This window comes from Ylistrum balloti, unplaced genomic scaffold (genome assembly GCF_031769215.1).
Source record: "Ylistrum balloti isolate Yb309-2 unplaced genomic scaffold, AGI_CSIRO_Ybal_v1 Utg370542, whole genome shotgun sequence".
Taxonomy (NCBI): Eukaryota; Metazoa; Mollusca; class Bivalvia; order Pectinida; family Pectinidae; genus Ylistrum; species Ylistrum balloti.
The window spans coordinates 389,515-406,941 of NW_026782344.1; positions in this window are offsets into that span (position 1 = coordinate 389,515).

The following is a 17,427-nucleotide window of genomic DNA, read 5'->3' on the forward strand; positions in this document are numbered from 1 at the left end:
TTTAGTTGTAGTCTTTTAAACAGATAACACGCCATATGTTGTCTATAATGAAAATAAAGGTTTAGAGTGTTAAACATTTAATTATTTGTGTTTTATTTGAAATAGTAAACGAAACAACAGCTTGGTATAATACTTCAATAGTTGATGTTAAGGAGTTATCTTTCTTAGTTGGCATTATAACGATGAAAATATAAATATTTAATTGTTGTAATTAAAATCATTCGGCGTTTCACAATGGGTTTTTCCTAATGTTTCTTTTCAAATGTGCTTAATATTGTTCATTGAAAATTGCAGTGGTTTGTAGCTTAGTAATAAAGTTGACATGTTCATAATATTCCCTCCTTTAAACGTATATAAAGACAATATTTAGAACATTTTCGCAATTAATCCAGATAACAAACAGAAAGTGGACAGAGATAACATAAAAAGATCTTGCATAAAAGTCAAACAAGTGAAAATAGCACTTTTCAGTACACATTTCATACTATTAAGAACAGTAGATGAAAGCCATTCGGAGATTAGGTATAAAGTTTGGAATTCTAAAAGCGAGCAAATAACAACGGATTTCGTTTCTCAAAATCTAAAACTGTATATATGCACTTCTGTCAGAAAAGAAAACAGCATGATGATTTATACCTGACATCGAATCGAAACCGAATACCAATACGTTATTGGTTTTAATGTCGACTCAAAACATTTAAACACAGATGCTTGAAGCCATTTAAAATTTGCAGGTCCTTTCCCATACTGATACGGGAGCAGACTGCGAGAAACTTTTATACCAAACACTTGCCCGACCAAAGTTTGACTAGGGCTCTCTAATATATGGGTCGGCACGTAAATCTTACTCGCATATACTTGACCCGATTCACAACCAGCGATTGGGTCTAGCTCTATGTGCTTTTTAGAAAGACACAAGTGAAAATCATCTTTGTAGAGATGAATGAAGCATACCCCCAAGATCGCAGAGCAAACCTCACAATCCAAGTTGCAGCTATATTGAGTTCCTGCCTATGTTTCTACATTCTCAACTGAAGAACACGCCACTAATTTAGCACTTGATTATTTTGCACATATTCGCTTAGACAATAAACTTGTTATGAACGCATTGTATAACAAATCAAAATGAAACATTTATCTGTATCCCGACACGTGAGAACATTTGGGAATGAAAATTGATAAAGCTGCAAAAACACACTTGTACACAACGACATTAAACTGCCTTATCTACTAATCTAAAAACGATTCCAATGCTGCAACCAAAGATGGTTGGCAGTACGATGGTTGCAATAGACTCATTATGATAGGCTTTTAAAATTTCAACCAAATAATGGAACTTGCTTCCCTCACTAACAAACAACAAGAAATTTCTTTCTAGTATCAGAACAGGTCTTATCCATTTCGTTCTTTTACAGGATGAAGACCCATCCGTGATCCGTAATTCTCTGATTTTATATTCAGCTTTATCAGGGGGAAATGGCGTTCAAATACGACAAAGAAAATTCCGACATGTTAACGGAGTCATAGTTCCAACTCAAAACCGAAAAAACTAGTCCTAAATATCAGCAAAAGAAAGATTAAATACGGCCAAATTAGACATCCCATTGAGTACACGCTCCGATAATCTCTTTTAACATTTCTAAAACCTTACCTCAACTTTTAAAACAATAACTGGTACATTCGAGGAGTAAAATCTTTAACGATAACATAAACAAACAATTTACACACAATTTCCTTAGGATTATTTCCTTAATCATTGAACTCTCAATTCATTAACGGTTCCCTGCATTCCGTTCCCGTGTAACCATGACAACATACCTGTGAACCATAACAGCTCAAGTCAGTGTTGCATTGTATCCGGACTGACCAGATGTTTAAAGGAGATGGACAGTTACCTGGTTTAAAGGCGCTCCCGGGATCTGTAAAGAATAACAGTACATGACTTTCCCGACAAATGGTGCTGAGAGTAAGAGGCTAAAAAGATTGAAGACAAATTCCTAGACTCTGTATTTTCTGTTTAGTGGTATATAATTATACTTTACTTTTTAGAAGATAAAGCTTTTCTGTATGCTTTATATCATCGCAGGCAGAAGACGAGAAAAGATCTACAAATAAGAACTGTGGGTAAAGCGTCAATTGAAAGTAGAGAATGGAGTTGTTGAGGGAAACTGGTAGGGAGGAATGAGTATTCTCATTTACTTAAATCTTATAACTACATTTTGGAAGTCGACTCAGTGATCAGAGATGAAAGGAAAAAAGTCAAATACAATGAAGATAATGATATATGTGTGCAACTGTGTATTTGACACCAGGGCATGTCATACACTTTGAGGACTATTAATGTGTAACTGGAGCTTGGGAAACATGTTGAGGAGTGTGAATGTGTCATCTTAACTTGACAAGAACTTTGTGAGTAATCATAACTTGTTACATATGATAAGGAGTGTGTGTGTCATTATTTGTGACACACAAGGACAGTGTATGTGTCATCACAACTAGATACACACGACGAAGACAGTTTTTTGTGGTATCATAACTTATTACGTATGACGAGTATGTATGTGTGTCACCATAGCTTGTTACATACTTGGCGGACGGTGTATAATCATAACTAGGTAAACATGAGAAGACATAACAAGAACGACGTGCATGTATGTGTCAATTTTTCTACATTACGAGAACTGTGTGTATGGTTTTGAGGCTTGTCATATATATCGAGAGTTATGTATATATTTTCAAAGCTAGTTACACACGACACGTTATTTAAGTGTCATCAAAGCTTGCTACATATGTCAATGGTTGTGTATGTATAATTATAGCTTGTTTCAAATTAGAAGGACTGTGTTACACATGACGTGGTCTGTGCATTTATGTGTCATAAGAGATTGTTACATGTTATGAGGGTTGTGTTTGTGTCATCATATTTGCTTATACATGATGATAACTGTACATGTGTCCTCGAAAATCGTTACACTGGTGAATGTGTCGTCAAAGTATATTACACACGACGAGAGTTGTAATTGTGTCATCAACGCTTCTTTCACATGAGGGTTGTGTATGTGTCAACAAAGCTCTTTACACACGACGGTTGTGTATGTGTCATCAAAACTCATTACACACGACGGTTGTGGATGTGTCATCAAAGCTCATTACACACAACGGCTGTGTATGTGTCATCAAAGCTCATTACACACGACGGTTGTGTATGTGTCATCAAAGCTCAATACACACGACGGTTGTGTATGTGTCATCATCGTTTATTTCACACGAGGGTTGTTTTTGTGCTATACAAGCTTATTTCAGTAGAGGTTCGTGTTTGTGTCATCGGGCGTTCTTAGATGTGACGTTTTTATAGAAGTCTTATATTGATTATAAAATCGCCAAAGAGTCCTTTCATTTCACACTCATAACTGCTTAATTTAGTCCAGTTATACAAAGATAAAGAACCAGTTTCTTTTCTTTAGTATATACTCACTAGGTACACAGGTTGGACCCCTTAAATCGCATGGAGGGACAAGGCACGGGTAAACCCTCAACTCACATGCAGTCTCGATATCAGTGCACTGAAGGGGCTATTAAAATTCAATATATATATATACATACATATTATTAAAATTAAAAATTGAGGCGTTAAAAGTGCTTAAAATCGTCATATAAAGTGTGACATCTTGATGGTTTTAATTTTATCATGACACCGTGCCAGTAACCTTAAAGACAGGTAACAAGTAAGTAAACAATGAATTTGTATAATGTTTCTGATCTTCATTTTACAACAGAATTTCATACTTAAGAAAAACTATGTTTTTAAAAGCATGTTTACTTAGGCGTACTTCAAAGGTGCTTCCAGGTATCAGTTTCTTGAGAAAAACAAACAATTGCGCATTCTGCATAGTGTAGATTCGGAGAAAAAGTAGGCAATATATGAGATCTAGACATTATAAAGACCTGACTTAAGTTAAGTTGCAAACAATGTTGAATCAGAAAGATATATTCAAGTATAAGGTTGATTTCTTGTTAGGTGGTGTTATCATCACGTAACATTCAGAGTCATTTTGAAGCGAGTGTAGTCAGAAGGGTTCTGACTATCTATCATACTTCATTGAATTTATTGTTGTCTCGGTCGTGGCCGATAGCCAGGATGGCTTGGTGTATATTAAAACAAAACTTTTAGCGATGTGTGTATTTCTGGCGATGTTTTATACAGTTTACAACAGAGAGCTATGTATAAGTTGATGTATGTGCTATGATAAAATCCAACCCGAACTAACCCTGCAGATCCTTTGGAAATATCTCTCAATCAGTTGATTCCGCAATTTACCAGGTGTTTGAGGTTCAAATTGACTTATGGATTCATGAAACAATAGTATCATCAAGACCTGAAACTAAATGCAGTCCTTTGTTTAAAAAATATAAACAATGACATGGAGTAGTACCAAGATATCTTGAAAATCTGACATAAATCTATTCTGATCAGTTTTAAGCATAAAATTTTCTACATACCACAAGAAACTTACTCTTCATTTTATCAGCCATTACTTTGCAGTTGTTCTGATTAGCATAAGAATAATGCGTTTGTCTGTTTGGTAGGCTTTCGGTTCTGACTAAATATTGTGTTTCCTAGAAAAACCTCAAGACATGATCTTAAGTTGTTTTATTAGACAGGGCGCAGAGGTTAAACCAGTAGACAGGGAGTACGTGATGTTCTTGCTGATTTTCGCAGAGGTGATGACTCATTAGAATTAAAATTTTTAAATTAGTGTTACATATAACAGTGGTTATCAACACGAATAGGTTTGTTTGTATTGAACTTTTAAGAAAACCATTTTATTATTATTATTGATATATTTTATTAATCCCTTATTTTTCTTACTATTATTTCATTTATTATTGATGTTTTTAAAATAATATTTTTGTCTGAATTACTTGTTTTATTACGGAACTTTCATACCTCATGTCTTTGATCAAAATACTATTTTAAACATTTCAGATATTTTCTAAAATAAGCTGACCATTTTATTTCAATATGCACTACACACTTGAAATGAAGAGGCTACCCACCTCGCCTTTTGTATGACTTGTATGTAATGCTGGAAAGGCGATGATCTATTGTTCTAGTTTTTTCTGTTTTTTTTTTATCAGTGAATAAATGGCTATCTGTTTTTTTATTTTTATGTACTGAATTTTATATACCGTATTAGCACCACACGTATGCCAGCCTGAACTGACGATCGTAACAAAGGTATTTGAAGAATGAGTATTCGTGAACACTTCTTTAAAGCATGTGGTGATATCATTATTTTTTGTATTGAAACGTTCAAGGCCACAACAAAGAAAGAAATTGCTTTAATACTTGTCAGACACTTTATTTTTCAATTTACCAATACTTCTTATCAAGATGCATTGTAAAAATTTTAATTGTCTTAGCGAACTTAATTTGCATACTACAATTTTTTTGGATAATGATATTGTTCAGAACATACGCACGCGCTTTGTTATTATAAAATAATTCAATACTTAAAAAATCTTGATTTTTATTGCATTATGACAATAGTAGTACTCCCTATCTATACATTCATTTAATCAGGTTTAATGTTCTTACGCTACCTCTTAATCTTCTACACTTTAGGTCCATAGCTTTACTGACGAGTCTTAGAGGGAAAACTTTAAGATGAAGTTATCTAATTATTTGTCTATGATTCCAAAATTGCACCAAAGTGTGTCATAAACTATCAACTTTATTCATTTTACAACAATGGCGGACCAAGCTATCAATCACTCTTGTCGGAATACAAAAAATTGAACGCGAGTAAAACCAAGTTAATAAAAATGTTTCTACGGCCAGTATTTCCAGACTGTTTTTTCCATGTCCTTATATATTCTTTATATTGTAATATGAACAAATTTAACCTTGTATATTTCCAGGAATGCGTCGTTTTCATTCCAGGTAAATATCACCATCAAGAAAGGAAACGATGGATGGCATTACGTTGCTTCATTTCAGTATGAGAGTGTAACTCGAGTGAAATGGCTTTCTGTGGTGATACATACAGATGGATAGGATCGATATCAATAATAATTGAAGGAGTTTGTTTGTATTGTCTGCTTCAAAATTATGGCATGGAGAGTGAAAATTGTTCATTATGATTATATCGATAGGTGATATTTATAAATCTTTAAATACTTCTATAATTAATACAAGTAAATGCATGAAAGCAACACTATTTTGATAGGATACATAGGATCAATCTAATATAGAGAAAAAACACTTTCATTATAAGATCAACTCAAAATAATTATTTATTGATTAATACATTTTTTGTGCCAGAAATGATCTTTCATTTTAAATGCCATGGCTTTAATCATGAAAACCTATTCATCATATAGCGTTGATTGAAATGAATATAAAAACATCTGCATCAAGTCAGCGATATGTGCTCCGAATAAATTAACACAGATTAATTATTTCAATATTAATCAATGTTAAATTCATGTGTAACTTCACCTTACCTTCCATGGTTTGTTTACCTGTTTAAATACAAACCTGAAGATGTGTGTCACATTTCCAGGTTAAGTATGTAAAAAAAAACCTCACATAACAGTGTAAAGGTCGAACAAGGAAATGGACATTGGAGGTCGCTATATAAACATTTCACGACACATTCCAGTTAATAATCGACAAACGAGAGTAAGGATGAAAGGTAAAATACTCCCGCTGATCTTTTGGGTAAGCAATAACCGAATTATGGTGGTTACACTTTCATAATTTAACCCTCTTATAAAAAAGAACGATTTTGTTTTCATTGTTCGATCATTTTCGATATGTAAATCTATATTTCAGTTGTTGGCGCTGTGTAATTTACACGAATCAGAAGGTCAGTTTCCACCCCAGGATCTTAGTAAATGGCGGAACCCCCGTATTCAGAGATATTTTAGTTACATCTGTCGGGTAAGTGGGCCAGAATTAGATGTATGATTTTTTTCGGGGGGTTGGGGGTGTTTTTGTTTTTGTTTTTGGTTTGTTTGATTTTTGAATGGATAATATCTAATTCTGAATTTGCATTACTCTCTTTATTGTCTTTATTGTATTCTCTACAGCTCAATGTTCAAAAGTAAAAAAGTATTACCAACATGTGAACAAATATCTGTTGGGTTTTCGTGTTAAAATCTTATTCACTGACAATGACAAAAGGATTGTAAATAAATAAATGCTATGTTCACATGGTGGGTTTGTTCTGTGCGTATTCCCAATTCATGAAATTCACTTTTATTTGAACGATTGTTTTTAGAACGGTGACATCTTAATAATCACAGGAACTATAGATATCCATAATCGAAGTGTAAATCATAGCGACCAAGCAAAACTAAAATTTGAAATATAGCACGTGTTTACAGGTAAATAAAAAAGATACAGATCGTGTTACTTTTTTATCTGTCTATACATTGATAACAAACACAATTAATATATAATAACAAATCACATGTAGGCTGAATTATTCGAATTTTTTTTAAATATTGTTTCAAAAATTATTGAATGTACTCTAATATGGATAACTGTTTTTTGTTTTCATTTTTTGTTTTTTTTTTTTTTTTTTTTTTGGTTTTTTTTATATAGAAACTGACGTTGTTTTTATATAAATTGCGTTTTACACAATTGCAGTAAACAAGAAAACATTAATGTTTTTGGATGGTTCCCACTTTTGGTAAAACAGATATCCAAATGATCCTTATTGGGCGTTTAGATACTGTCTGGACTTATCATCTCTCTTTTTTCATTTGTAAATACTGAAAAGTTACAATGATACTTTATATTTGTCTCGACAGAACACAAGGTGTACCGGCATTGAGGATGTTTGTGAGATAAGACCCATTCCGTGCCTTGTTCCACCATGTCCCGAAGGTCCTATGTGTATTGGAAGTAAGTACGCATACAAAAACACGATACTATCAGCATTCATATCTAGTAAGGAGAAGAACACATGTTTGACTATACATTCTCAGTTTATGAAAATCGGATATTGACTAGGGTGCAATGAAATAGAATGATTTTACTGTCACTTAACGTGTATGAAATCAGGAGTGAATGAGCTTAAAATCTTTGTTAATTACAATATACATGAAAAAATATATAGATATTGATCTGTATTTAATCAATATAAGATATACTTTGTCGATTACGTGTGTTTGAATGTCTAATTCATATGTCATGAATGCAATAAATGTTATCTATATAGCATCATTAAAATATATTTTCCCGATGTCCTGAAAAATTCTCAAAACGTATATAACAATATATAATTGTCATGACTACCATTTTTGATAAACAGGATACGTAAAGCAGAAATCCAGTTAGCATTAATATTTTTTATCTTTCAGCTCCAGGAAGTCATAGCAAACCTGGCCGCTGCCCTCATCCTTACAGAATATGGGCAAGATGGCCCAGATGTAACACAGACTATGGTTGCAATGGTTCAGAAGTTTGTTGCCATGGTTTTTGGGGTAGCCGATGCATGCCACCGTTTATGAGTAGAGTATAACTGTGTATAATAGGGATGAAAAGCACATTTATCTTAAATGTAATAAGGATTTGAATAAAATTTGCATATGTAAACTTGTGAGGTGTACTTATTTCTATTTGAATAAGTTAAATCTTTATTGACATGACTTTGAGCTTTTCCCCCCGTTAGATCGTTTTTATAATAAAGCATTTGCCAGTAGAACAGAGTTATACTACCAACGTTTGCCAGTTACAACATGAAAGATGTTATTCTCGTTTGTATAACCTTCGATATTGCAGGTGGTAGACACTGCTGGTGGACTTTTAATTCTTGTAGTTTGCCGTAAACTGCATACCACATTTTTATTCATTCGAATATGGGTTAATAATATAAATATCTACTTGAGGTTATTTTGAACTTAACAGATACAATGACTGTGAAATCTCCGAAATATATTGCATTATATAGGTAGTACACCAACCCATCTAGACGTTTATATTTTATATACAGAGACCCTGTGTTGTAATGTACCGATAAAAAACCCCTTTGTAATATGTTTATACAAAGAAACCCTGTGTAATATGTTTATCGAAAGAAACCCTGTGTAAAAAGTTTATTCCTCTTTAGTCGATATTATTCACGGATATAGTGACCAGGTTCTTGAAATTAAGTATGATTGCTGAAATAGCTATACCTTTTCTACAATAAAATCCTCTATTTGTAACTTTCATGGTATCCATATCTACATGTACTTATAGAATTATTTTTTATTCTCGCGGAATATGATGAGAATTTTTCATTGTGGCGTCAATTTGAATAACATTTCCTGTCGCAACATAAACCTGATAAGTAAAGAACTTGCGTTATTTGCACAGATTGTGATAAAATACTAATAAACTTGGCTTATATTGCATAAAGAAGTTAGGATTTATGCCGACATGCATTTAAGAAATGAAAAGTATATTACCAAGTATAAGTAGGTATAGTTTTACAGTAATACCAGGTATTGAGCGGTTCTGTGAAACGATATCCATTACCTGAATCACTACAACCAACTTTTTCGCTTCATTCTCGTAAATATATAAAGCATCACTTACACGGATCATTCTATATCATCACAATGTGTACCTGTATAATAGCGGTACATATGTATTGGAATGTCGAAGCTTCCGCCTTTTTGAGCCATTGTCAGAATTTCTCACATCAAGCTAAAAATAAACCCTGTAAGTGAAAACTGAAATCTGGACACAACAGTCCATTGCTAAGACTTCATAAGAAAAACAGATATTATTTTAATTTCGGCAGTTGGTTTAACATGAAAGTTGCAGGTGTTTTTGATGCAGTACAAACCGGACATGTTTAACAAACTATAAATGTATTCGGTCTTGTCTAGAACCTGTAAACTTACATACTTGAAGACATTATGGTATATCGTATGTGATACATCATCATGAGACAACGACAAATTTAAACGTCAATACAGCGGCCTTGAGGGGCATGGAGTGATTACAGTATTAGACACAAATGAGGCAGTAGAATCGACTCTGTGAAGACAGTACACTTGTCATGAACCGCATGGTCCTAAACAGAAGAATAATCAGAAGAATTAAGGAAAACCTTGTGAAAATGTAACATCCTAATAAAAAATTCATTGCTGTATATACCTTGCTATAATATAGAAACAACAGTAAAAAAATACCGATATCTTATCAGAATCTTACTTCAAAAACAAGTTCGATCAAGGCAAAGTATGAACAAAAGAAACAGTTGTACGGAGACTGCTGAAAAAAGTGCAAGAAGATTAGGAATAGAATTATCTCAGAGAGAAAAGATCAGGTGAATTTAAAGGAATTAGAAATTTATATAATTTGAATAAGTGATTCCAAGGCTTTTGATAATTTCTTAATGAAATTCTTCAATTTAACACCAATATTGTCTTGTAACTGATAGAATGATAAAACCAGACAATAACATGTATGGCCAGACAATACATTACTAGTGTTATCACTCGAGGACTGGCATTTGTTTTAACACAATCACAATGAACCGTTTTTTCCAACCTTTGATTTCTTATATCTCTGATTCATCAATTAACCTTCAAAACATCTTCCTTGTTGTTTTTGTACTTACGTTTAAACAAAATTTCTCTTTTCAAAACATGTAGGTATCTAATTCTTATATATTTGTAACATAATTAATTCTGATTCGAAGAAACACGAGGGGGCAAAAAAAGGATGGGTGAAATCCGTGTATATAAGTGGAGAACCTAAACGTTGGTGTCAAAGCAGGGAGCCCAACAATGGAAAGAATAACAATATTGATTTCACTTGTAGTAAGTATTACAACTAATCCTGCATTGATGGACGGTATTTTGCCTGGTTTAAACATCTCGATTTTGTAAATGAATTTGAAGTAGCATTGTTTTTCTTTGTAGTTATCGTTTACTTTACAACTTTCGATTTTTGTGTAAATCCATAATTGTAATTAATTGTTTTATATTTGCAGGTTTGGATTTTTGCTTTTTGCCAAGAATCTACAAGTCAGATCATTCCACCACCCACTCCTCTAAAATACCGAAATCCTGGTATTCAGTGGTACTTCCGGTACAGATGCCGTGTAGGTTTAGTATGATGCTTATCGTCCATATTTGATCTGAAATTCGCAGGAAGCGAGTTATGTGGGATGATACTAATGAGTTGTTTGTGATTTGAAATTTCTTTCTCGTCGTTCTTCTACCAATCTTTTCCATTACAAGGGAATCAAATTCCAAATGAACAGAAATATATGTATATGCATTGAAAATGGTCTTCGTCTGTCAGCTTTTTTTTTTTTTTTTTTTTTTGGTCTTTGTTTTACTTTCAGCTAAATATGTAAACAAATATTTAACTTACATTAAAGAACGCGGGATGCAGTTTTGATGAGGTTTGCGAATTGTGGACTTTACCTTGTTTCCAACCACCTTGTGCTGATGTACCGAGATGTGTAAGGGGTAAGTTGTTTAATTATATTTATATACGTTTAAAAGTTCTATGTAATTCCAGTATATTACATATTGCTGTGTTTTCTTCAGTATTTTGATTTGTTTATATATCCAAGTTTTGTTTTCTTCTTACCCTCAACAGCACACTATACATATATCCATTACCGGTTTAGTCATGTGGACATTTGTGTAAGATTTCACAATGCACTCACAAGACCCATACAAAAAGTCTCCTGACAATCGTCTGATGTTACTGCTATATAAAGACCGATTACACTCGAACAAATCAGACACTGACTATATTGTGTTATGATGTGAAATTGTCTGGGGATGTGAATATGATATAAAGCGTTATTACTAGTAAACAGATAGACACATGTACAATGATCCATAGATGAGTTTTCAAATGATGTGTTTATTATATAATATGTTACTATATTTTTATCATAACGGTTTCATCTATTTCATATATTACATAATTAAACTTATACATACGTTTAATAATGTACGGTCATACATGTCTCTTAGATGTGCATCTTATAATACATACTGATCAAGAAAATCATTTAATTTTAGACTGGAAAAGGAAACCCCTTTACTAACCTATTGTAAAATTGATAGTCATGATGGCAACGTATTAGGTAGTATTGACAGAACTGTCAGATTAACCTAAGTTGGAGCATTAGCGAGTTTACTATGATGAAGATCGAAGAGCGTGATGTAAATATCAAGGGTTATTAAATATCTTAGGCAGTCACAAAAAACGTTAGATATCAATACAAAACAAAAAGGAAAAGAGTGTCTTTAAACTTTAAATTTTACAGCTACAGGAGGAGTCGATAAAGGGGGACGCTGCCCCATCCCCTCCAATATCAACCAACAGTGGATCTCGTGCAACACAGACCTCGGCTGTCCTGGTAACGAATTGTGTTGTCATGGATACAGCGGAAGTGAATGCAGACCTTTTTTCCCGGCATAAGCTATACACTGTCCCGAATGGTTTGCTCTATAATATTGGTGTTTTATCTAAATACAGAATCAGCACGCTTATAAATCATTTCAATGAAATAAAAACATGATATGTTCTATTTCTTTGTATGTAAGTCTATTTATTTACTTTTAATTAGCCAATGACCTTGGAAAATTAAGAATATACTGATGAGAATACATTCGCCATTATTTATTTTGTAATATAGATACAAGGAACAATAGTTAGTACCTGTATCAAAATATTTCAGAAAAAAAAATAATTTGAAAAACCCAGTTACTAATTAAAATAACCGGTTTTCTCTCAAGTGATTTAATAAACGACAAGATAGCAACCCGATACAGATACAAAAATTATCCATATCCATTTCTTTGAGGGGGGGAGGGAGGGGGAACGCAGGAAAACTACATACAACAAACTAATATAGTCTTGGATGACCAGCAGGCTCTGTCTTCGCTCTCCTACTAAACGTGATTAACAATTTATAAACATATGTAAACATATGTTAACTATCGCATGTCATTGCTTTGTTCTAAATAAAACAAGGGCCTCCTCTGTCTTTACGGCCATCTGACATAGAAAAGTTCAAAGGCCATGTGTAGTATTGTTTATTTATAAAACTTGCTATGTAGACTTGTGTTCCTCATAGACTTCAGTATTTATAATCTAACAGTGGTACTGATCTGATATAAAACACATTCTTCAACAAGAGAATCCAACTTGCCGAAGTCACCTAGTAAACCTATCATTAGTAATTGTGTTCAAAATACATGAATTTCATTAGTCATATCTATTCTTGTATTTCCAGGAATCGGGTTTATCAAGTAGATGCGTCATGTTTAAAGGGAAATTGTTTAATTTAACAATAAAAACTACAAGTAATATGTGATGACGGGTTTTTGATATATCAGAGTAATGAGAAATCAAAGGTAGGAAAATCCCGGTGATAAATGTCAAACTAACATTGTGATATAGTGTTAAAACAGATGACAGTCCTCCTCGAGTAAGTATTGTCTGGTTTAATCATTCTAACACTAGCGAGACAATATCATTACACCAACACCGCTCCTAACACTTATTCTGGTTAACAACGTTGTTTTCATTAAATAAATCAGCTTTATCAAGGAAACTTTTTTTTCTTTAAAATCTTATGTCTGAAGAAAAATCTAGTTTATTTACGAAATCCCCGGGTAAATATCTTGTTATGGAAATCAGAAATGACATCAATAATATTAAATGTAAAATTCATGTTTAATGAAAAAATACAAAAAAAATACCAACTTCTCATAAGAATGTGAATTTAGACTCCAAATTCAATTAAGCTAGGGCAAAACATCATCAAAAATGACATCGATAATATTAAATGTAAAATTCATGTTTAATGAAAAAATACAAAAAAAATACCAACTTCTCATAAGAATGTGAATTTAGACTCCAAATTCAATTAAGCTAGGGCAAAACATCAACACCACAAAGCTTTACATGGACACTCGTGCAAAAGTACAAGGAGAAAAGGGAGAAAAATCCAGGTGTTCCGGAAGCGTTAGCGTCTTCTGCTTCGAGGACACCCGCCATGTAAACAATACCAATCCAAGCAAGTAATATCACCTTACCAAATGAGGACACGGTAAACAAGAATGATACCATCAAGTATATTTACAAACAATAAACACACCCAACTTCATATCTCACAAGGATACATTTCTTAAAAAGGTCATTACTGAAAATGTCCTTACAAAGATCACTGACAGTTCTGTAAATAAACGCACTCTGCGTATTCTGAAGTATCTTATACTGCAAAGGTTTCTTTCTCTCAGGGTGGCCCTTTCGTAGTTTTCTCCAAATTGCGAATATTACTTTCAAAGAAATCCTGGAATAGACTAGGTATTTCTCAATTCATTTCATTTCAAGTGCTCTGTCTTTAAGGAGTTTATTCTATCCTCAACAATGATGTCACTTATAGTATTTCCTTGTTGGATATATAATTATCTTGTTTACATGTTGTGGTATTTGTAAATATTGGTTTGTTTTTCATTATTTTTTTAGCATTAGAGAAGATGATAAATTATAAATGATTAACTGTGCAAGTGTAAGATTATTCATTAAAATAATAGATTTGTTACTTACAACAATAAGCATATAAATTTTACATTGGCGTCATGAAAGTAAAATTTAAAAAATTTAAGACGAGTTTAAGACGAGTTTAACACTGATGTTCATTACGCTGTCAACCCATATAAAATTATCATTTTATCTAACGTTTACAGAAGGCAAAATACAATATCATTTACAAAAGGCCTACATTATATAAATCACGTTAACAGTTACTACTGCCCTGCAATATCATTAAATTCACATGTAACCAGTTTAATCATTGATATCAAACAGTAAAGTGATAAAGTTATATCGTATAGATTTGATTTCTGTGTCACTGCTTTCCCGTGGGTTGAATTATCGTGACAGACCTATCCAATATCACGACTAAAACAAATTATAAAAATGATGTTTGTCTGTAGATATATGAAGACCATGTAGATGAAATAATTGGAAATTAAGGGGGAAAACACTAAATTTGATATTCAGTTATTGTTGTTGCATTATTCATTACGGTAAAATCTCTATACGCCCCTATTCCTGAATATATTTGTGTAAGTCAATATTTGATAACCAGCGCATTTTTTGTGGTAAAAGTGGTGATTACTAATGTTCCTCAAAACTGTTTTCAAATGTCTTGTCTTCTACATGGCCAGGTTAATAATAATTTGAAAAAATGTTACAGATAGGTATAAACTGTAAAGAGAAATATTAAAACATACATTTCTATATTACATCTAAATGTAAATGTAGGGTTTTTTTTACTAATATAAGTAAAACTTTCGTATATCAGCAATAACTTCGTTTACATTAAGCAACGTGGAGAACACATTTCGAAGTAAGATCAGATCAGTGAACTAGTCAATCTTTGCCGAATGCACTTTTGTAGGTTCTGTCTGTCACATAAGTTGGTTAATATATAAAAATATCCCATAATATTAGTTGTTGATTTGTTTCCTTTGACGTTCGAGGAAACGATATTCAAGAGAGTTGTTTTGCGGTTATATAACTTGCGTCAACGAAGCCGAATGATAGGCGTCTCAATTTTATAATTAGCATGTTGCGGTTGATAGACATTATCAAGTCAGTCTAGCGTGACCATTTTACGGTATAAAATCAAGGGATACTGACATTTTGATATCCTGTACTACGAAACAAGATGACAAACAATATACATTTATTTCTTCTGATCATCACGGTAAGTTATTTCACTTCGTACTTTTCCTATCACGTTTGTTAAGTTATATCTTATATCATTTAATACATTCTACGTTTGTTATAATGCGGGTTCAGCAGAATAGATGAAAATGACAATAACGGTAAGGTATTATTCTTATATATTGAATTAACGACGAATGACTTAATAAGGCAGAATAACTATATAAGGTATTTTGTCAGAAAGTATATGATATATAGAAAATTCTAAATAATAACGGCATATATTTATAACAGATTATAAACACATTACGATGGGTTTACAACAAGATATGCATTACAAATCAAGTTATATAAATATTTGTTCATATACGTAGCTTGACACAGCAAACACTAGCAATTATATTTAAATATACTGTTATCTTGTTCAAAAACTTTCTGAACACTGCCCCGGTTCCTATATTGAGAGCATGACAGGACCAATGTTACATTCATTATGAACTTCCATGTTCGTCGATGAAACAGAGGAAAATCCCTCTCCTTCTATGTATCTGCTATTTCTTCATTCTTTATTCCGTTTTCATCTCCATCTTCTCTAGTAACACATATATAAGATATTACATGTATTTAGCAGTATTGATCACGATAATAAAATAACATTTAATGTAATGAATTCCTTGTTTTAAAAATAGTCTTGCCATTTTTTATTTAGGTACTGGTGTCTATATGTCACCAGATTTCTGGTCAACAGCTGGGCGGACCATTTGCCATACCGGTACGCTACAGAAATCCAATCATCACCAAATATTACAGCCGATTTTGTAAGGTAAGCAAAATCCAAATATCACCAAATATTTCATCTGATTCTGCAAGGTAATTAAAATCACAGAATTTACAGTTTGAGTAATAGAAAAAATCAAACTCTAGGCTTGAGGTTTGATATTGCAGCTTTGTGACAATTGGCTATAGTTCTCTATTATTGTCATTCATAAACCACTATTACAAAAGCTGGAACTGGATGTCTGTTTTATCAATTTTAATCATTTTTTTTTATAATCCTCGACTATCTAGATTAGTATTCAATATGTCTTGATACACATAAAGTTTGCCTGTTGTTTCATTTACAAGGACTATAATTGCCATGTAGATAGTTCAATTGTATCTAAACAAGTATATTTATATATTTTTATATATGTACGTTTTTATAACATTCTAATAAAAATAAATTCATGAAGGAAGCATTATGAGACGCTGTTCTAATGAAAATGCCAATATGTCGTGCTTTTACGCGTGTAACTGTGCTCACGTTGATGATTACAGAACACACAATGTGGGTTTGAAGCGGTGTGTGAACGCCGGACGTACCCATGTTTGATTCCTACCTGTCCTACTGGGCCGGGTTGTGTACAGAGTAAGTAAATATAATAAACGGTATTTCTTGTAAGCGACAAAACCTTCTCTGTCAACTTGTGTTTTAGTGACTTCTGAAATGTTTAAGAGTATAGTGAATATTGCTGTATTCTGCCTGTTTTGAATTCTTTCCCGTGTGTTATTGGAAATAACATAATTAACATACGATACAACATATTTTTTACTTCGTTACAGCTCCTGGTGGACTTATAAAGAATGGGGAGTGTCCTCATCCATCTTTAATCCCAGAAAAATACTCTGGTAGGCGGTACCAGTGTAACTCTGATTATGGCTGCAACGGAAGT